Below are 23,947 nucleotides of genomic sequence, written 5' to 3' on the forward strand. Positions count from 1 at the left end.
AGATCGTATAAAGCTTATTTTCTCCACACTAAAATATCATACATATTTAGAGAGCAATTTTTATTGCATGCACCGATGACAACTTACTTGAAGGATCTTACTCAATCCATAGGTAGGTATGGTGGACTCTCATGGCAATACTGGTTTAAGGGATGTTTGGAAGCACAAGCAGTATCTCTACTTGGTGCGAAGAATTTGGCTAGCATGAGGGGGAAAGGCAAGCTCAACATGTTGGATGATCCATGACAATATACTTTATTTCAGATATAAGAAAACATAACCCATTACGTTGTCTTCCGTGTCCAACCTCAACCTTTTAGCATGTCATATTTTAAGGAGTGCTCACAACAACAAAGGATGTCCAAGATAGTATATTTATATGTGAAATCTCTCTTCCTTCAATATTCTTTCATGAATTGTTCAAGTAACCAATAAAATGTTTGCTAACCTTCAATAAATTTACCACTTCTACTTCTTATATGTGAAGTCATTACTCCCCATGGGATAAGCATATGAAACATATATAATTTCAGATTTATGGTATTCTCTCATTGAACTATTTACTCATAAGATATAAGTGAAGCACACGAGTAAATGACAAACTACTCCAAAAATATATTAGTGAAGATCAATGAGTAGTTAAATAATTATGTAGCTATGTGAAGACTCTCTCTCATTTAAGAATTTCATATCTTGGTATTTTATTCAAACAGCAAGCAAAGCAAAATAAAATGACGCTCCAAGCAAAACACATATCATGTGGTGAATAAAAATATAGCTCCAAGTAAAGTTACCGATGAACGAAGAGAAAAGAGGGGATGCCTTCTGGGGCATCCCCAAGCTTAGGCTCTTGGTTGTCCTTGAATATTACCTTGGGGTGCCTTCAGCATCCCCAATCTTAGGCTCTGGCCACTCCTTATTCCATAGTCCATCGAATCTTTCCCCAAAACTTGAAAACTTCACAATACAAAACTTAACAGAAAACTCGTAAGCTCCGTTAGTATAAGAAAATAAATCACTACTTAGGTACTGTTGTGAACTCATTATAAATTCATATTGGTGTAATATCTACTGTATTCCAACTTCTGTATGGTTCATACCCTCCGATACTACTCATAGATTCATCAAAAAAAGCAAACAACACGTTGAAAACAGAATCTGTCAAAAACAGAACAGTCTGTGGTAATCTGTAGGTTTCGACCACTTCTGGAACTCATAAAATTCTCAAATAAATTGGTGGACCTGACGAATTTTTCTATTAATCATCTTCAAAAAGAGTTAACTAAATATCACTCTCCAGTAAAAAATGGCAGCAATTCTCGTGAGTGCTAAAGTTTCTGTTTTTTACAGCATGATCATAAAGACTTCACCCAAGTCTTCCCAAAGGTTCTACTTGGCACAAACACTAATTAAAACATAAAACCACATCTAAACAGAGGCTAGATGAATTATTTATTACTAAACAGGATCAAAAATCAAGGAGCAAAAATAAAATTGGGTTGCCTCCCAACAAGCGCTATCGTTTAACGCCCCTAGCTAGGCATGATGGTTTCAATGATGCTCACATAAAAGATAAGAATTGAAAAATAAAGAGAGCATCATGAAGAATATGAATAGCACATTTAAGTCTAACCCACTTCCTATGCATAGGGATTTTTTGAGCAAACAACTTATGGGAACAATAATCAACTAGCATAGGAAGGCAAAATAAACATAACTTCAAAACTTTAAGCACATAGAGAGGAAACTTGATATTATTGCAATTCCTACAAGCATATGTTCCTCCCTCATAATAATTTTCAGTAGCACCATGAACGAATTCAACAATATAACCAGCACCTAAAGCATTATTTTCATGATTTACAAGCATAGAAAATTTACTACTCTCCACATAAACAAAATTCTTCTCAATCGGAATAGTAGGAGTATCATAAGAGACTTGAATACTATAAATTGTTTCCACGTTAAAGGAGTAATGTTCAAAGAAAGGGTACTCATAATCATGACAAGTTTTATAAATATAATCATCACTACTCTTTATAGCATAAGTTTTATCACAATAATCATCATAAGTAGCAACTTTGTTCTCATCATAATCGATTGAAACCTCTTCCGAAATAGTGGATACATCACTAGATAAAGTCATGACCTCTCCAAATCCACTTTCATAGATATTATAAGATTCAACATCCTCCAAAATAGTGGAATCATTACTTCCTAAAGTTGACACTCTTCCAAACCCACTTTCATAAATATAATCATCATAGGTAGAAGGCATGCTATTATCATAACAACTTTGCATATCAAAACTTGGGAGGCAAAAAATATCATCATTATTAAACATAGCATCCCCAAGCTTGGGACAAACATTAATTTCAGCAAATATATTATCAAATATGTCATCCTCATCAAACATAGCATCCCCAAGCTTGGGCCTTTTCATATCGTAAGCATAATCATTCTCATCATTAATAGTATAGATAGCACCAATAGTATAGCAATTATCATATTCTTCCAAGCAAGTGCCAAAAAGATTTTCAAGATCATAAGAAGTATTATTATCTTCCCTATCATAATCATCACAACAAGCAATGGGCATAACGAGATCATCATCAAGAGCATCATCTTCCACAATTATTTTTGATTCATTTTCATGAGGCACAACAATAATAGGAGCAACATTATTTGGGAGAGATGTCTTTTTACCTCTCTTCCTTTTTCTTTTCTTCTTCTTCACCTCATGTGTGGGTTCAATCCTCTTTTTGGAGCTCCTTATTAATGAGATTGGTTGAATAGAAGGCTCCTCCTCATTACCTAATTCATCATAAGAAATAATAGGAGAATATTGGGAAGTCTCTTCCCTTTCATTAGTGTTCTCTTCATCTTCTATTTGCTTTCTTTTCTTTATGTAATTGGCAATATAAGGATTTTCAATGCAATTCACCGCACAATACATATAAATTTCCTCTAGATCAAAACCAAGAAGTTTATAACGGGTAAATTCTGGAAGATGCTTAGTTATACGTTTCATTTCTCTGTAACCCATAAGAAAACTGAGTTCATTATAATGTGCAAGGGAAATCAAGTCATCACAATTTTTGGACACGATTAGATCATGAAACAATTTGCATCGGATAGTTAAAATACCCTGTTCATTGCAAAGTCCACAAGTACGGCCAAGAAAATTTAAATTTTCAGCACAATCATCTAGCCTTTCTTGCAACAATTTAGTTTCTAAGTACTTATGCCTCTTGCAATATCTATCTTCCCTATTTGGTGTGTACTTACAAACCCAATGCACTCCACAAAAATTGACATGTTTATAGGAGACATTTTCATCATGACTAGTGCAATCATCATTAGTACCATGGATATTCAATGAGTTCATACTAACAACATTGCAATCATGCTCATCATTCAAAGATTTAGTGCCAAACATTTTAATGCATTCTTCTTTTAACACTTTGGCACAATTTTCCTTCCCATCATACTCACGAAAGATAATAAAAATATGAAGCGTATGAGGCAAACTCAATTCAATTTTTTTATATAGTTTTCTTTTATTAACTAAACTAGTGCTAAAACAAGAAACAAAAAGATTCGATTGCAAGGTCTAAATATATACCTTCAAGCACTCACCTCCCCGGCAACGGCGCCAGAAAAGAGCTTGATGTCTACTACACAACCTTCTTCTTGTAGACGTTGTTGGGCCTCCAGTGCAGAGGTTTGTAGGACAGTAGCAAATTTCCCTCAAGTGGATGACCTAAGGTTTATCAATCCGTGGGAGGCATAGGATGAAGATGGTCTCTCTCAAGCAACCCTATAACCAAATAACAAAGAGTCTCTTGTGTCCCCAACACACCCAATACAATGGTAAATTGTATAGGTGTGCTAGTTCAGCGAAGAGATGGTCATACAAGTGGTATATGGATGGTAGATGAAGGTTTTTGTAATCTGAAAATATAAAAACAGCAAGGTAACTAATAATAAAAGTGAGCATAAACGGTATTGCAATGCTGGGAAACAAGGCCTAGGGTTCATACTTTCACTAGTGCAAGTCCTCTCAACAATAATAACATAATTGGATCACACAACTATCCCTCAACATGCAACAAAGAGTCGCTCCAAAGTCACTAATAGCGGAGAACAAACGAAGAGATTATGGTAGGGTACGAAACCACCTCAAAGTTATTCTTTCCAATTAATCCATTGGGCTATTCCTATAAGTGTCACAAACAGCCCTAGAGTCCGTACTAGAATAACACCTTAGGACACAAATCTACCAAAACCTCAATGTCACCTAGATACTCCAATGTCACCTCAAGTATCCATGGGTATGATTATACGATATGCATCACACAATCTCAGATTCATCTATTCAACCAACACATAGAACCTCAAAGAGTGCCCCAAAGTTTCTACCGGAGAATTATGACGAAAACGTGTGCCAACCCCTATGCATAGGTTCATGGGCGGAACCCGCAAGTTGATCACCAAAACATACATCAAGTGAATCACGTGATATCCCATTGTCACCACAGATACGCACGTCAAGACATACATCAAGTGTTCTCAAATCTTTAAAGACTCAATCCGATAAGATAACTTCAAAGGGGAAACTCAATCCATTACAAGAGAGTAGAGGGGGAGAAACATTATAAGATCCAACTATAATAGCAAAGCTCGCGATACATCAAGATCATGCCACCTCAAGAACACGAGAGAGAGAGAGAGAGAGAGAGAGAGAGAGAGAGATCAAACACATAGCTACTGGTACATATCCTCAGCCTCGAGGGTGAACTACTCCCTCCTCATCATGGAGAGCGCCAGGATGATGAAGATAGCCACCAGAGAGGGATTCCCCCTCCGGCAAGGTGCTGAAATGGGTCTAGATTGGTTTTCGGTGGCTACGGAGGCTTCTGGCGGCGGAACTCCCGATCTATTGTGCTCCTCGAAGTTTTTAGGGTATATGGGTATATATGGGAGAAAGAAGTACGTCGGTGGACCTCCGGGCTGTCCACGAGGTAGGGGGTGCGCCCAGGGTGTAGGTGCGCCCCCACCCTCGTGGGCAGCCCGGGACTCTCCTGGTGCAACTCCGGTACTCCATGGGCTTCTTCTGGTCCAAAAATAAGTTTCGTGAAGTTTCAGGTCAATTGGACTCCGTTTGATTTTCCTTTTCTGCGATACTCTAAAACAAGGAAAAAAACAGAAACTGGCACTGGGCTCTGGGTTAATAGGTTAGTCCCAAAAATAATATAAAAGTGTCTAATAAAGCCCATAAACGTCCAAAACAGGTAATATAATAGCATGAATACTTCATAAATTATAGATACGTTGGAGACGTATCAACAGGCATACGTGGTATGTCCACGGATGGTCCGCAACTATCACGTGCATTCTTCTCCCCTGAATGCGGATTGTCTAGCACTACGTCTCTGGTGTCGGCATATCCTTGGGGAATCTCCTCTATATCATTTATTGGCCACTTAAGAAGGTGGTTGTGGGCCACTTGCCATAACATAGTGACGCCGTCTTCAGGGAGTGAGGCAGCAACCAAGATTCAAAGCCCATCACTACCCCCTACACCCGCACCCTCTTCATGCCAAGTGGCAGGACGACCCCGTGCATCATTCTTCTACCATCAGTAAATGGGATGATTTGACCCATGGAAACCCTTGTCCTCACCCTGTCCACGTTGGCTTGCAGCTAGCATGGAATAAAAGTGGGATGCACGTGGCTGATGGGTGAAGATAGGTGCATGCTGCTGGATAGGAGTTGGCGCGTCGTGCGGAAACATTTCTGCTAACCTTTTTCTCGATTGTTGCATCTACTACTGCATCTAACTTGGTTTTGCTTATGTACTTCTTTCTGTACTTTTTTTTAGTTCTTTGGTTTTGGCATAGGCATCGTCCCACAACATCTTAACCCCTCCCAACGCATGCCCAGTCTTGGGCTTCCTGTTAACCCCAAAACTCGCGCTCATTGCACGGGTAAGAAGGTCATCATACCTATATCCGTGGGGAGATTCATGAGGACCCCGTCCAAATTCCTGATTTATTTGTCTCTACAAAAAATACATATATTAGTATGATATGTAATAAATAAGTTGTGGACTAAATTATTAGTGCTGATCGATGTTACCAAGTTCTCCTCCGTCAAGCGAAGTTCCTACGTCGAGAGGACCAACTCCTTACTGTCTAGGTCTTGCACTACATGGGCCCTGAGAAAATGGAAGTCCCGAGCATGATCTCGAAGTTCCCAGAATGGAGGTTGTTTACACGTGGCTATACACTCCGCGGCCTCCTTCTCCCACTTGGGTTCTACAGCTTTGTAGCCACCAGGGCCCAAACAGTGGTTACCTGGTATATTTTTCCGCAATTTACGGAAATGGTTACTTATCTCCTTGCTTGACTCACTACCATAGGATTCGCAAAACTTCGTCCAATCTTCATGATCCATAGTTGGATTGAGCCGCTTAACAGCCTCGAAGTCCTTACCAACTAGATTGCAATGAGCACTGCTCTTCCAGACCCTTAACATCTTTGGCCATTTTGACATAGCATAATTTTTGGCTAACTTCTTTACATCAGGTGGAAATTCATAACTACGGTTTAACGCTAGTAGTAGATTCTCCTTGTGTCCGACCAAATCCTTGCTACTGATCTGGACGGTTTTTCACAAGATGCAACCTAGCATTTTGCTATACCTTTTTGCGGCATCCTCTAGGGTGACGGGCTCGCCACTCGGGCCAACTGCGGTGATTGCAATTTTATCTTCGTGAAGCTTGTTTGGATCCCTTGCCTTTCGGTTGCTCTTCTTTATGGCGGCCATGTTGGATGAAGTCCCGTCAGTGTGGCTCATGTCCCCTGCCCCGGTGGTCGGTTCTACCTATTGGTCATTGCCCATCTTGACGTCAGGGATGGCCGAATCATCCACATCTGGGGTGCTCATCTCGACGTCAGGATTGGTGTACCGAGGTTCCTTCTGAGATGACGTTTCGGCGTCGAGATACATTTATCCAACTGCAATATGGTAACAAAAAGTTATGATTGAACATAGAAAGAAAATGGTGACTGGAAAATTCGGCATGACCTTTGTTAAAGGTACGGCATATTGAGTACCAGAAATTTGATGAAATGGAAACGAATCAATGTTACATCAAAACATTTGCACTTATATTAAGTCCTACAAATCAAACACGGCCATATGATTCTACATCGAATGACACCACCCCATCCACGTGTTTGTACAGGTACATCCAAGAACATCTAAGATCTAAATCCTTTGTCTGGCATTTCATCGAACACTTTACAATGTTTATAATAGGGGAACATATATATGTGAAATGTAGTGAAATTATACCTTGACACAGATGTGAATTAGAAATCTGCAACGCCGACGACGGTGTTGACGAGATGGCCGGGTTCATTGCGATAGCCGCGAGGTTGTCAAGGTGTCGGCCACCAGATTCCTCGGGGGAAAAACTATAGTTGTTGTGCCGACAGAGTACGGGCATCGGTGATGGCTGTAGACCGGGCCGCGTGAAAGTAGAGAGAGGTGCAACAACTAATCGGAGCACGCAAGAGTAGAGAGAGGTGCATGGTGGCCGGCAGCGGTTGCGGTGGACGAGCGCGCGAGAGGGGGAGAAGAGGGGAACAGATTAGGTAAGTTTCGAAAGAATGCGTGGGTGGGGCATGTGTTTTAGGTTAAAACATGGCGGGCAGTACAAGGCACCCGCCGCTGCTAACATTAGCTACAGCGGGCGGCTAGGGCCACCTGCCATCCAAAAGCCTACATACGTAAAATCTACTTTCACAAATATTTGTTGCGTACAAATACAACAGCGCACTTTGACATTTTTAGACTTGATTTTTTTTCATGTGTAATATACACCCCGTGCTACAATTTGACAACGTTTGCAGTTGGTTTGCAATTTTTCGCGGCATTAACTGAATTTTCGGCAAGTAAAAAATTCAAAACAAACTTTGGCCATGCTAGCAATGTTGGAAATGTTTGAAACTTTCCAGGCCGTCTTCATTGAACACCTATATGGTGTGGTAAGAACTAGAGATCGTTTCGACCAAAACCTGATGCACATCGTGTGCAAATAGGACACTCTCCCGCCAAGTGTATAGGGTTTCGAAATGACCACCTGACATACATAACTCAATTTTTAAACATATTTTGCACTTTAAAAAAATTCCATGTGTAATATACGCCATCAGAAGCTCCGTTCTACAATTAGACAACTTTTGGAGTTGGTTTACTATTTTCACGGCATTAACTAAATTTTCGGCAAGTATAAAAATGCAAAACAAACTTCGATCATGCTAATGATGTTGGAAATGTTTGAAATTTCCATGCCATCTCCATTGAACACATGTAGGGTGTGATCAAAATTAGAGATTGTTACGACCAAAATCTGATGCACATCGTGTGCAAACATGACACTCTCCCGCCAAGTGTATAGGGTTCCGAAACAACCACCTGACACACAGAACTCAATTTTTTAACATATTTTTCCATGTGTAATATACCCCATCAAAAGCCCCATGCTAAAATTTGACAACTTTTGGAGTTGGTTTGATATTTTCACGGCATTAACTGAATTTCGGGCAAGAAAAAAGGTAATAAACATCTATGGCGGGCACTAGGCAGTACTCGCCGCTCTAAACCTTTTTTTATTTGCACTGCCGAATGCATTGCAGCAGTGGCGAGTACCTCTGTTGCCAGCCACTGCAAACATCCGGATACGGAAAATATAAAATTTAAGAGGGTCACCCCACTATGTTGAAGGAAATATTCCCTAGAGGCAATAATAAATTTGTTATTTATATTTCCTTATATCATGATAAGTGTTTATTATTCATGCTAGAATTGTATTAATCGGAAACTTAGTACATGTGTGAATACATAGACAAACAGAGTGTCCCTAGTATGCCTCTACTTGACTAGCTCGTTAATCAAAGATGGTTAAGTTTCCTGACCATAGACATGTCTTTTCATTTGATAAATGGGATCACATAATTAGAGTATTATGTGATGGACAAGACCCATCCATTAGCTTAACATAATGATCGTTTAGTTTTATTGCTATTGCTTTCATCATGACTTATACATGTTCCTCTGACTATGAGATTATGCAACTCCCGAACAACGGAGGAACACCCTGTGTGCTATCAAATGTCACAACGTAACTGGGTGGTTATAAAGATGCTCTACAAATGTCTCCAATGGTGTTTGTTGGGATGGCATAGATCGAGATTAGGATTTGTCACTCCAAGTATCGGAGAGGTATCTCTAGGCCCTCTCAGTAATGCTCATCACTATAAGCCTTGCAAGAAATGTGACTAACGAGTTAGTTACAGGATGATGCATTATGTAACGAGTAAAGAGACTTGCCGGTAACGAGATTGAACTAGGTATGACAATACCGACGATCGAATCTCAGGCAAGTATCATACTGATGACAAAGGGAATGACGTATGTTGTTATGCGGTTTGACCGATAAAGATCTTCGTCGAATATGTAGGAGCAATTATGAGCATCTAGGTTCCGGTATTGGGTATTGACCGGAGATGTGTCTCGGTCATGTCTACATAGTTCTCGAACCCGTAGGGTCAGCACGCTTAACGTTTGATGACGATTTGCATTATGAGTTATGTGATTTGATGACCGAAGTTTGTTCGGAGTCCCGAATGAGATCGTAGACATGACGAGGAGTTTCGAAATGGTCGAGAGGTAAACATTCATATATTGGAAGGCTATATTCGGACATCAGAATGGTTCTAAGTGATTCGGGGATTTTTTGGAATACCGGAGGTTACCGGAACCCCCCCCCCCCGGGAGAAGTATTGGGCCTATTGGGCCTTATTGGAGGAGAGGAGAGAGGCCATGTGAGAGGGGCGCCCTCCCCCTTGCCCAAACTGAATTGGACTATGGGAGGGGGCCGCGCCCCCTCTTTCCTTGTCCCTCTATCTCCCTTCCCCTTTTCCCTCGCAGGTGGAAGGAAGGAGGGGGGCCGAATCCTACTTGGACTAGGAGTCCATGTAGGATGCTACCTTTTGAGCCTACGTTGGCTTTTCCCTTGAAGAGGAAAGAGTGATGCAGCAAAGTAGCGTAAGTATTTCCCTCAGTTTTTGAGAACCAAGGTATCAATCCAGTAGGAGACAACACACAAGTCACCTAGTACCTGCACAAATAATCAAGAACCTTGCAACCAACATGATAAAGGGGTTGTCAATCCCTTCACGGGCACTCGCAAAAGTGAGATCTAATAAAGATAGTAAAGTAAATATTTTTGGTATTTTTGTTGTATAGATTGGAAAGTAAAGATTGCAAAATAGTAAACGAGATGCGATGTAAATAAAAGAGATGCAATATAATAAGAAAGAGACCCGGGGGCCATAGGTTTCACTAGTGGCTTCTCTCAAGATAGCATGTATTACGGTGGGTGAACAAATTACTGCCGAGAAATTGATAGAAAAGCGTATAGTTATGAGAATATCTAGGCAATGATCATGAATATAGGCATCACGTCTGTGTCAAGTAGATCGAAACGATTCTGCATCTACTACTATTACTCCACACATCGACCGCTATCCAGCATGCATCTAGAGTATTAAGTTCATAAGAACAGAGTAACGCATTAAGCAAGATGACATGATGTAGAGGGATAAACTCAAACAATATGATATAAACGCCATCTTTTTATCCTTGATGGCAATAATACAATACGTGCCTTGCTGCCCCTACTGTCACTGGGAAAGGACACCGCAAGATTGAACCCAAAGCTAAGCACTTCTCCCATTGCAAAAAAGATCAATCTAGTAGGCCAAACTAAACCGATAATTCGACGAAACTTGCAAAGATATCAAATCATGCATATAAGAATTCAGAGAAGAACCAAATAATATTCATAGATAATCTTGTTCATAAACCAACAATTCATCGGTTCTCGGCAAACACATAGCTAAAGAGTATTACATCGAATAGATCTCCAAGAACATCGAGGAGAACTTTGTATTGAGAATCAAAGAGAGAGAATAAGCCATCTAGTTAATAACTATGGACCCGAAGGTCTCTGGTAAACTACTCGTGCTTCATCAGAGAGGCTATGGTGTTGATGTAGAAGCCCTCCGTGATCGATTCCCCCTCCGACAGATCGGCGGAAAAGGCCCCAAGATGGGATCTCACGGGTACAGAAGGTTGCGGCGGTGGAAAAGTGGTTTCGTGGCTCTCAGCGATCGATATAGAGTATACGAGTATATATAGGCGAAAGAAGTACGTTGGTGGAGCTACGTGGGGCCCACAAGTGTGGGGGGCGCGCCTACCCCCCTGGGCGCGCCCTCCTGCCTCGTGGCTACCTCATGGAGTTTAGACTTCAACTCCAAGTCTTCTGGTTTGCTTTCGGTCCAAGAAAGATCATCGCGAAGGTTTCATTCCGTTTGATATTCCTTTTCTGTGAAACTCTAAAATAGGCCAAAAACAGAAACTGGCACTGGGCCTCCGGTTAATAGGTTAGTCCCAAAAATAATATAAAAGAGCACATTAAAGCCCATTAAACATCCAAAACTGATAATATAATAGCAATGAAAATTCAAAAATTATAGATACGTTGGAGACGTATCATAGGACTCCCCCCCCTTGGCGCACCCTCTCTAGGGCCGGCCTCCTCCTCCTCCCCCTTTATATACGTGGGAGGGGGACACTGTCGGTGTCAAAACTAGCAGATCTCGGGTAGGGGGTCCCGAACCTTGCATCTTGAGTCAATGGTAACAAGAGACAGGGGACACGATGTTTACCCAGGTTCGGGCCCTCTTGATGGAGGTAATACCCTACATCCTGCTTGATTGATATTGCTGAGTATGAGGATTACAAGAGTTGATCTACCACGAGATCGTAATGGCTAAACCCTAGAAGTCTAGCCTGCATGATTGTGATTATGATTGCCTCTACAGACTAAACCCTCTGGTTTATATAGACACCGGAGGGGCCTAGGGTTGTATAGAGTCGGTTTACAAAGGAAGGAATCTACATATCCGAATGCCAAGCTTGCCATCCACGAAGGAGAGTCCCATCCGGACACGGGAGGAAGTCTTCTGTCTTGTATCTTCATAGCCCATTAGTCCGGCCCATGTTACATAGTCCGAATGCCCGAGGGCCCCTTGATCTAGGACTCCCTCAGTAGCCCCTGAACCAGGCTTCAATGACGATGTGCCTGGCGCGCAGATTGTCTTTGGCATTAGAAGGCGGGTTCCTCCTCCAAATACTCCAAAACAGCCTTCGAACACAGAAAACGTGTCCGGCTCTGCAAAACGAGTACCACACACACACGCAGAGAGTATAATATTTTATGAGTCCAATCTGCTGAGAACTTCTGTAGCGTGACATCACGGCACTACCCGGTCATTATTTCGAACTGTTTTTTAGCCTCCCGCTCCACGTTTCAAGATGCAGTTTTATTGGCACGTCTTGTCAAAGCAGACATCGTGCCCCCCTATTACGGGATTCTCATCAATACGGGCGTGGCTAATCCAACAGCGCCGTCTGCACGGCCCTTGGGGAATAGGCGAGCTTTAAGGCGAGTGGGGAGGCGCTTAATATTCGCGGCCTTTATAAAGGGATTAGGATTTCACCTTTTCACCCACGCCTTCTTTCTCTCTGCCCATCCATTCTCGAGCTCCAGCGCTCAAGCCTCCATCCTTCCCATCTCAAAAAAGCACTCCAACCATGTCCGGATCTGGAGTGTAGGGCAAGTGGATGGTGTCCTCCGTCAAGGAGAAGGACATCACCAAGCTCCGGGAGGCCGGGTACTTAGCCAAGGAAATCGCCCACCGGCTTCCAGCAAAGGGGCAGATCATCCCCACCCCGGAGCCCTATGAGAGGGTGGTTTTCATCCCCCACTTTGTCCGCGGATTGGGATTCCCACTCCACCCATTCGTCTATGGACTCATGTTCTACTATGGGCTGGATTTCCACGATCTGGCCCCCAACTCCTTCCTCAACATCTCATCATTCATTGCCATGTGCGAGGCCTTCCTCCACATCCCACCCCACTTCGGATTATGGTTAAAGATCTTCAATGTGAAGCCGAAGGTGGTGGGTGGTCAACACGCAGAGTGCGGAGGCGCCAGGGTGAGCAAGATGCCCAACGTCTCATGGCCCAAAGGTACCATTGTGGAGACCATCAAAGGGTGGCAACAGCAATGGTTCTACGTCACAGAGCCTCGCGACGCCACCTGGGCCGCGGCTCCCGAATTCTAGTCTGGCGCCCCGATGCAGCTCACCTCCTGGCTAGAGAAGGGCCTGGACTGGTCTTCGCCGGACGAGCTGACAGCGCTTCAGACGCGCATCAGGAGCATGGTGGACAAGAACATCAAGCTTGTCAATGTGATCCAGGTGATGCTTGCTCGCCGGATCCTTCCGTGCCAAAGCTGGACTTGACATTTGTGGGAGTTAGATCCGGCCAAGCACCAGACATTGCAATAGTTCTTCGACACTACGCACGAAGACATCTGGAAGTTGCTCTTTAAGGCCAACGAGACGTGGTCGGCGACGATCAAGGACCGCAGGCACGACCTGGCCCATCCCGCTGGTTCGGTAAGTTTTTCGTATTTCAAGGTGTATACTTTACTTGCATACTCAAGGAGGACGCCTAAGCTTCCCCGTTTATTTTTTCAGGGCTGGACAAAGAAGGTGGAGCGGATCCAGTATCTGGCTCCGCTGCCCTAAAACCTAGCAATCCCTCTTCTGACGAAGATGTTGGTTCCGGCGCCCTACCAAGCGCCAGAGAAGAAGGCCAAGGAGACCATGAGTGTTCTCCACCATAAGGTCACTTCGGACATGACGTCCAAAGACGCCGAGACCCACTCCTCCCACACCGAGGACGATGAGGAGGAGGAGGAAACCAAATCTCCACTGGAGGGGGAGAGGAAGAAAAGGGCGGCCTCTACGCATCTGGAGGCAGAGGTGTCCAAGAAGGGGAGGGTTTCCCTCACGGACAACTCCGCGTGGGACATCGACAGCAGCTCCGAGTGGTGCCCCAAGGATAAGCCCCTGGCTGAATCATAAGTACTCAAACACGCACACACATATCCGGCTCCTTTACTTCATAGTTTTAACATGTTGAATCATGCGCTGCAGTCTGACTCGTTCCGACCTCGAGCGATCCTCATCTTCGGGGAATTCGCTGGATCCGAAGGTGATGTAGAGCGGGTCCCTTCCAACGGCCTCTTCTCCCAAGGCCATGGATAACACCGAGGTGCTGTCCAGAAGGACCTCCCCAGGCCAGGGAGATACACAGGTGGCCGTCAGGGTGGTGCTAGAGGGTGAACCTTCGGCCGCCCGACACATGGGGGAGCAAATCCCCATGGAGGCCGGCAATTGATACGTCTCCAACGTATGTATAATTTTTTATTGTTCCATGCTATTATATTATCCGTTTTGGATGTTTAATGGGCTTTAATATACCTTTTTATATTATTGTTGGGACTAACCTACTAACCAAAGGCCCAGTGCAAATTGATGTTTTTTGCCTATTTCAGTGTTCCCCAGAAAAGGAATATCAAACGGAATCCAAACGGAATGAAACCTTCGGGAGAGTTATTTTTGGAACAAACGCAATCCATGAGACTTGGAGTGGACGTCAAGGAAGAACTGAGGCGGCCACGAGGTAGGAGGGCGCGCCCAGGGGGTAGCTGCGCCCCCCACCCTCGTGGGTCCCTCGTGGCTCCGCCGACCTACTTCTTTCGCCTATATATACTCATATACCCCGAAAACATCCGAGAGCACCATGAAACCCTATTTCCACCGCCGCAACCTTCTATACCCGTGAGATCCCATCTTGGGGCCTTTTCCGGCGCTCCGCCGGAGGGGCAATCGATCACGGAGGGCTTCTACATCAACACCATAGCCTCTCCGATGATGTGTGAGTAGTTCACCACAGACCTTCGGGACCATAGTTATTAGCTATATGACTTCTTCTCTCTCTTTGGATCTCAATACAAAGTTCTCCTCGATTCTCTTGGAGATCTATTCGATGTAATTATTTTTTGTGGTGTGTTTGTCGAGATCCGATGAATTGTGGGTTTATGGTCAAGATTATCTATAAACAATATTTGATTCTTCTCTGAATTCTTTTATGTATGATTTAATATCTTTGCAAGTCTCTTTGAATTATCAGCTTGGTTTGGCCTACTAGATTGATCTTTCTTGCAATGGGAGGAGTGCTTAGCTTTGGGTTCAATCTTGCGGTGTCCTTTCCCAGTGACAGCAGGGGCAGCAAGGCACGTATTGTATTGTCACCATCGAGTATAAAAAGATGGGGTTTATATCATATTGCTTGAGTTTATCGCTCTACATCATGTCATCTTGCCTAATGCGTTACTCTGTTCTTATGAACTTAATACTCTAGATGCATGCTGGATAGCGGTCGATGTGTGGAGTAATAGTAGTATATGCAGAATTGTTTCGGTCTACTTGTCACGGACGTTATGCCTATATACATGATCATGCCTAGATATTCTCATAACTATGCGCTTTTCTATCAATTGCCTGACAGTAATTTGTTCACCCATCGTAGAATTTGCTATCTTGAGAGAAGCCACTAGTGAAACCTATGGCCCCGGGGTCTATTTTCCATTATGTTATTTTCCTATCTACTTGCTATTTCTATCGTTGTTTATTTTGCAATCTTTATTTTCCAATCTATACAATAAAAATACCAAAAATATTTATCTTATTATCTCTATCAGATCTCATTTTCATAAGTGACTGTGAAGGGATTGACAACCCCTTTTATTGCGTTGGTTGCGACGTTGTTGTTTGTTTGTGTAGGTACTAGGGACTTGCGTGTTACCTCCTACTGGATTCATACCTTGGTTCTCAAAAACTGAGGGAAATACTTACGCTACTTTGTTGCATCACCCTTTCCTCTTCAAGGGGAAATCAACGCATGCTCAAGAGGTAGCAAGAAGAATTTCTGGTGCCGTTGCCGGGGAGGTTCCACCAAGTCAAGTCAAGATTTGATCTCCCATCAACAAGCCATTTCTGGCGCCATTGCCGGGGAGATCTACACACAATTCAAGACATACCAAGTACCCATCACAAACTCTTATCCCTCGCATTACATTATTTGCCATTTGTCTCTCGTTTTCCTCTCCCCCACTTCACCTTTGCCGTTTTATTCACCCTCTTCCATTCGTCCTTTTGTTTGATCGTGTTACCATGTGCCTTCTTTTTGCTTGCATCTTCGCTTGCTAAGTGTTTATGAATCCACTTAAAGTGTACTACTTGGATCATCTTCGATCCTTATGCGCTCGTGCTGAAACCCCAACTAGCCTAGCTGATGGGAAATCTTTAGATGAGCATGCTCATTTTGTGCGTCATCGTTTATCTGAAAAGGGGAAGCTATTATGGTATCAAATAAATAGTTTGCTATGCTATGCTTGGAATCTTTGTGAAATTTATGATTTTACTTGTTTCTCTAAGAACCCTAAAAACACCTTCCGTACCTATGTGAGTTTAATGATAATGAAATCTTATCTTCTTATGGAAAGGGTGTTTATAGTTACTATGATATCAAACAAATTGAGTAATTTGTCGTTTTTAACGGTGCTCATGAAGTTGCTTCTTTGATTGAAAAGTATGATATTACTCTCTACAAATCTGAAAATTCCGACATACTTAAATATTGCTATGAAAACTATGCTCACACTGCCTATGTTAAGGAATTTATTGAGAGAATGACCGTTTCTTTGGAAGAAAATAATGATATGCACGAATCTATAGATAATTATGATTTTGATGATTTGATTGAAATATCCCTTGATGAACATGATGCTCGCTATTCTTGTGGCCATGATACCAATATTTATGGAGAATTTGCTATAGTTCCTTATGTTAAACACGATATTATTGCTATTGCACCCATACTTGATAGTTCCTTGAATCAAAAGCATGATTGCAATGATTTTACTATAAATTCTATTGATGTCCATTGTGCTAATAATCTGCAAAACCCTAAGCTTGGGGATGCTAGTTTTGCTATGTCTACTACTTATTGCAATGATCATGATTGGGGTGATTCTTCTTATGATCTTGAAATTTTATTTAAGCCCCATGATGAATATGAGATTGATAATGGTGTTTGCAATAATATTGAAAGTGGGTTTGGAAGAGTGTCAACTTTAGATCCCACATATTTGTAGAATGATCAATCTTATGAAGTTTTTGATAAAAGTGGGTTTGGAGAGGTCATGTCTTTAGTTAATGTTAATCCCACTATTTCGGTAGAGTGTCAACTTTTCATGCATGTGGATCATATAGAGAATATGTTTCATGATAGCTATATTGTTGAATTTGAGTATGATCCCACATGTAATTATTATGAGAGAGGAAAATATGATTGTAGAAATTTTCATGTTACTAAATTACCTCTCATTATGTTGAGATTGCTATTGTTTCTTTCCGCTTCCTTGCATATGCTAGTTTTTGCTTGCTATGATAATTTGTTTGTCTATAAGATGCCTATGCATAAGAAGTATGTTAGACTTAGATGTGTTTGTCACATGTTTTATCATGCTCTCTTTGTTCTTCAATTCTTGTCTTTCATGTGAGCATCATTGAAATTATCAATGCCTAGCTAGGGGCGTTAAACGATAGCGCTTGTTTGGAGGAAACCCAATTTTATTTTTGTTTCTTGTTTTTTGTTCCTGTTTAGTAATATATAATTCATATAGATTCTGTTTATATGTGGTTTTATGTTTTTAATTAGTGTTTGTGCCAAGTAGAACCTTTGGCAAGACTTGGGGGAAGTCTTTGCGATCTTGCTGTAAAAAACAGAAACTTTAGCGCTCACGAGATTAGCTACCATTTTCTACTGGAGAGTGAGATTAGGTTGATTCTTTTTGAACATAATTAATATACAAATTCCTCACGTCCACCAATTTATTTCATAATTTTTGGGGTTACAGAAGTATTCGAAACCTACAGATTACTACAGACTGTTCTGTTTTTGACAGATTCTGTTTTTCGCGTGTTGTTTGCTTATTTTGATGAATCTATGGCTATTATCGGGGGGTTATGAACCATAGAGAAGTTGGAATACAGTAGGTTTAACACCAATATAAATAAATAATGAGTTCGTTACAGTACCTTGAAGTGGTGGTTTGTTTTCTTATACTAACAGAGCTCATGAGATTTTCTGTTGAGTTTTGTGTTGTGATTTTTTCAAGTTTTGGGTAAAGATTTGATGGATTTTGGAATAAATAGTGGAAATAGACTAAGCTTTGGGATTCCCAAGGCACCCCAAGGTAAAATTCAAGGACAACCAAAATCCTAAGCTTCGAGATGCCCCAGAAGGCATCCCCTCTTTCGTCTTCATCCATCGGTAACTTTACTTGAGGCTATATTTTTATTCACCACATGATATGTGTTTTGCTTGGAGCGTCTTGTATGATTTGAGTCTTTGCTTTTTAGTTTACCACAATCATCCTTGCTGTACACACCTTTTGGAGAGACACACATGAATCAGAATTTATTAGAATACTCTATGTGCTTCACTTATATCTTTTGAGCTAGATAATTTTGCTCTAGTGCTTCACTTATATCTTTAAGAGCATGGTGGTAGTTTTATTCTATAGAAATTATTGATCTCTCATGCTTCACTTATATTATTTTGAGAGTATTTTAGAACAGCATGGTAATTTGCTTTGGCTATAAAATTAGTCCTAATATGATAGGCATCCAAGATGGGTATAATAAAAACTTTCATAAAAAGTGCATTGAATACTATGAGAAGTTTGATACTTGATAATTGTTTTGAGATATGAAGATGGTGATATTAGAGTCATGCTAGTTGAGTAGTTGTGAATTTGAGAAATACTTGTGTTAAAGTTTGTGATTCCCGTAGCATGCACATATGGTGAACCGTTATGTGATGAAGTCGGAGCATGATTTATTTATTGATTGTCTTCCTTATGAGTGGCGGTCGGGAACGAGCGCTGGTCTTTTCCTACCAATCTATACCCCTAGGAGCATGCGCGTAGTAATTTGTTTCAATAAATAATAGATTTTTGCAATAAGTATGTGAGTTCTTTATGACTAATGTTGAGTCCATGGATTATACGCACTCTCACCCTTCCACCATTGCTAGCCTCTCTAGTACCGTGCAACTTTCGCCGGTACCATACACCCACCATATACCTTCCTCAAAACAGCCACCATACCTACCTATTATGGCATTTCCATAGCCATTCCGAGATATATTGCCATGCAACTTTCCACCGTTCCGTTCGTTATGACACGTCACATCATTATCATATTGCTTTGCATGATCATGTAGTTGACATCGTATTTGTGGCAAAGCCACCTTTATAATTCTTTCATACATGTCACTATTGATTCATTGCATATCCCGGTACACCGCCGGAGGCATTCACATAGAGTCATATTTTGTTCTAGTATCGAGTTGTAATTTTTGACTTGTAAGTAAATAAAAGTGTGATGATCATCATTATTAGGGCATTGTCCCAAGTGAGGAAAGGGTAATGGAGACTATGATTCCCCCACAAGTCGGGATGAAACTCCGGACGAAAAAAAGAAAAAAAAGAAAAAGGCCATAAAAAAGAGGAAAGGGCCCAAATAAAAAAATGAGAGAAAAAGAGAGAAGGGACAATGTTACTATCCTTTTACCACACTTGTGCTTCAAAGTAGCACCATGATCTTCATGATAGAGAGTCTCCTATGTTGTCACTTTCATATACTAGTGGGGATTTTACATTATAGAACTTGGCTTGTATATTCCAATGATGGGCTTCCTCAAAATGCCCTAGGTCTTCATGAGCAAGCGAGTTGGATGCACACCCACTTAGTTTCTTTTGTTGAGCTTTCATACACTTATAGATCTAGTGCATTCGTTGCATGGCAATCCCTACTCACTCACATTCATATCTATTGATGGGCATCTCCATAGACCGTTGATACGCCTAGTTGATGTGAGACTATCTTCTCCTTTTTGTGTTCTCCACAACCACCATTCTATTCCACCTATAGTACTATATCCATGGCTCACGCTCATGTATTACGTGAAGATTGAAAAAGTTTGAGAATATCAAAAGTATGAAACAATTGATTGGCTTGTCATCGAGGTTGTGCATGATTAAATACTTTGCGTGATCAAGATAGAGCATAGCCAGACTATATGATTTTGTAGGGATAACTTTCTTTGGCCATGTTATTTTGAGAAGACATGATTGCTTTGTTAGTGTGCTTGAAGTATTATTATTTTTATGTCAATATTAAACTTTTGTCTTCAATCTTTCGGATCTGAACATTCATGCCACAATAAAGAAAATTACATTGAGAATTATGCTAGGTAGAATTCCACATCAAAAATTATGTTTTTATCATTTACCTACTCGAGAACGAGCAGGAATTAAGCTTGGGGGTGCTTGATACGTCTCCAACGTATCTACAATTTTTGATTGTTCCATGCTATTATATTATCTGTTTTGGATGTTTAATGGGCTTTAATATACCTTTTATATTATTTTTGGGACTAACCTACTAACCAAAGGCCCAGTGCAAATTGTTGTTTTTTGCCTATTTCAATATTTTGTAGAAAAGGAATATCAAACGGAATCCAAACGGAATGAAACCTTCGGGAGAGTTATTTTTGGAACAAACACAATCCAGGAGACTGGGAGTGGACGTCAAGGAAGAAACAAGGCGGCCACGAGGTAGGAGGGCGCGCCCAGGGGGTAGGCGTGCCCCCCCCCCACCCACGTGGGCCCCTCGTGGCTCCGCCGACCTACTTCTTTCGCCTATATATACTCATATACCCTGAAAACATCCGAGAGCACCACGAAACCCTATTTCCACCGCCGCAACCTTCTGTACCCGTGATATCCCATCTTGGGGCCTTTTCCGGTGCTCCGTCGGAGGGGGAATCGATCAAGGAGGGCTTCTACATCAACACCATAGCCTCTCCGATGATGTGTGAGTAGTTTACCATAGACCTTCTGGTCCATAGTTATTACCTAGATGGCTTCTTCTCTCTCTTTGGATCTCAATACAAAGTTCTCCTCCATTCTCTTGGAGATCTATTTGATGTAATTATTTTTGCGGTGTGTTTGTCGAGATCCGATGAATTGTGGGTTGATGATCAAGATTATCTATGAACAATATTTGATTCTTCTCTGAATTATTTTATGTATGGTTTAATATCTTTGCAAGTCTCTTCGAATTATCAGCTTGGTTTGGCCTACTAGATTGATCTTTCTTGCAATGGGATAAGTGCTTAGCTTTGGGTTCAATCCTGCGGTGTCCTTTCCTAGTGACAGCAGGGGTAGCAAGGCACGTATTGTATTGTTGCCATCGAGGATAAGAAGATGGGGTTTATATCATATTGCTTGAGTTTATCCCTCTACATCATGTCATCTTGCCTAATGCGTTACTCTGTTCTTATGAACTTAATACTCTAGATGTATGCTGGATAGCGGTCGATGTGTGGAGTAATAGTAGTAGATGCATAATCGTTTCGACCTACTTGTCACGGACGTGATTCCTATATACATGATCATGCCTAGATGTTCTCATAACTATGCACTTTTCTATCAATTGCTCGACAGTAATTTGGTCACCCATCGTAGAATTTGCTATCTTGAGAGAAGCCACTAGTGAAACCTATGGCCCCCGGGTCTATTTTCCATTATATTATTTTCCTATCTACTTGCTAGTTCTATCGTTGTTTATTTTGCAATCTTTATTTTCCAATCTATACAATAAAAATACCAAAACTATTTATCTTATTATCTCTATCAGATCTCACTTTCGTAAGTGACCGTGAAGGGATTGACAACCCCTTCATCGCGTTGGTTCGAGGTTCTTGTTTGTTTGTGCAGGTACTAGGTACTTGCGTGTTATCTCCTACTGGATTGATACCTTGGTTCTCAAAAACTGAGGGAAATACGTACGCTACCTTGCTGCTTCACCCTTTCCTCTTCAAGGGAAAACCAACGCATGCTCAAGAGGTTGTAGCGATGGTGGCCATATCCAATCTGGCCCCCAACCGAATACAATTCCGGAGACCTATACGGCTCCGAAATCCGGCAAGCAACCTCCTTCGAAAGAAGGAGGTGCACCGATTCCACCGGTGACCTTTGTCCATCTAGAGGCACCGGGTACTCTACTGGAAGCACTACGAAGTGCTTCCATTGTTGAGGAACACCGCACCCTGATGGGTACGGTGGTTGACAGGATTCAGCCCGTGAAGAGCGGACTGACCGAAGGCTGCACATGCCTTCTAACAGGCTTTGAGGTATGAAAACGCAATTTATGCAAAAGAAATGTTATAATATAGACAGTAGCCCCTGAGACACTGTACGTTGTTCGAAAAGAAAAGCCGGACCGAGGATCAACTTAATTTTCGTAGGATACTAACCATACGTGTCTATGTGAATAAGTAGGCATCTTTGCTGGTTGTGACCTCTCATGCTACTGAGGTCTCCAGACTGAACTAGAGTCTGGAGCGGACCGAGGAAGAGCTCGACCACTTGAAAAAACAGCTGGAAGACCATCAAGGTATGCAATGATCTTGTGTAGATTCAAAAAGGATGAATGATTTGTGTTGACCATAGTGCCATGATATTTTGTAGGAGCGGCGACCGAGGTGGAGACCCTCAAGAAGGCGTTGGCCAAAGCCCAGGAGAGAGCGGCAAAATAACAAGCCGCTCGCGAAAAACATGAGGCTAGGGTTGGTGAGGTCCAGCAGGAGCTCCAGGACGCCATGAAGAAATATGAGTCCTTGGAGCGCAATCTTGTGGACCAAGAGTCCAAACTTGCCAAGGCCCGCCAAAGCGCACACGATGCCCGGGTTGAAGCCCAGGGAGCCCTCTAGGAAATATGGGAGGCCAGAAAAATCGCGGCGGGTAAGGCCTTTATTATGCAGAGCAAGTATGTGAAGAAAAGGTTCCTCTTACTGACCCGGATTTGGAGTTCTCCAGGGGCGTTTGTGGATCTGCCGCGTAGTGCTGCCGACGCTGCAGAATTCTTCCGAGTCGAAGAGGGGAGCTCGACGGAGAATCTGTTCTGGTCGCAATACCTTGCGCCAGAGCATCCGGTGCCCCTTAGCGATCAGCTAAAACAGCTGACCGAACTACATAGGGTGGCCGAACTGGCCATGAAAGATTTGATAATCTGTCTGTGGCCTGCCGAAGCCATACCCAGCAGCTACTTCGGGCTCGTGAAGCGGTTGGTCAATGCCTGCCATCGGCTTGACGCCATCAAGCGGTCGGTCTGCATTGAAGGTGAGCGGATGGCCTTCGCCCGTGTCAAGGTGCAGTGGGAAAAGATGGACGCCGTCAAGCTCACGACCGAGGGACCGCTTGCGGGCAAGGAGCACCGCACGCCCGAGCGATATTTGATGATGTGTTGAAGGGATCCCGCATTGTAGAGGGCCAGTGTTCAAAAGACATTACCTTTGAATGAAGTCATTCATGTTATCCCTTCCTGTATTATGAAACAAAGTTGTTGTGTAATATAATGTTTGTTGTTTGAAAATTTTACCTCCTATGCGGCCGTTTTGTTAAATCTGAGAGCTGGCCAGTCGTCGGCTTCAGCCCCCATGTAGGTAGTATGGGGGTGTTTGGGATGGAATCTAAACACTCTTGATCCAAGAGTTTGGTCCTTGAAGGAGGTGTTTCGCGCAAACAACCAGGCAATCGGACTATGTGGCTTTATCGCCCTCACTTAGCCATAGGAGTTTGACAATAGAAAAGTAGGTGCAGCCCCTAGTTAGTATTTAATCCGGCCTAGGGTGCTATAGACACCTGATTGGGTAAAGGCCGATTCGTCGCATAATGTGGAAAAAATCGCAAAAGATTTGTAACCTCTGAATAGCTGACCAGCTCTTGCCGTATCATGATAGTCAGTTTTTGGCTTTCTC

This window comes from Triticum aestivum, chromosome 3A (genome assembly GCF_018294505.1).
Source record: "Triticum aestivum cultivar Chinese Spring chromosome 3A, IWGSC CS RefSeq v2.1, whole genome shotgun sequence".
Lineage (NCBI taxonomy): Eukaryota > Viridiplantae > Streptophyta > Magnoliopsida > Poales > Poaceae > Triticum > Triticum aestivum.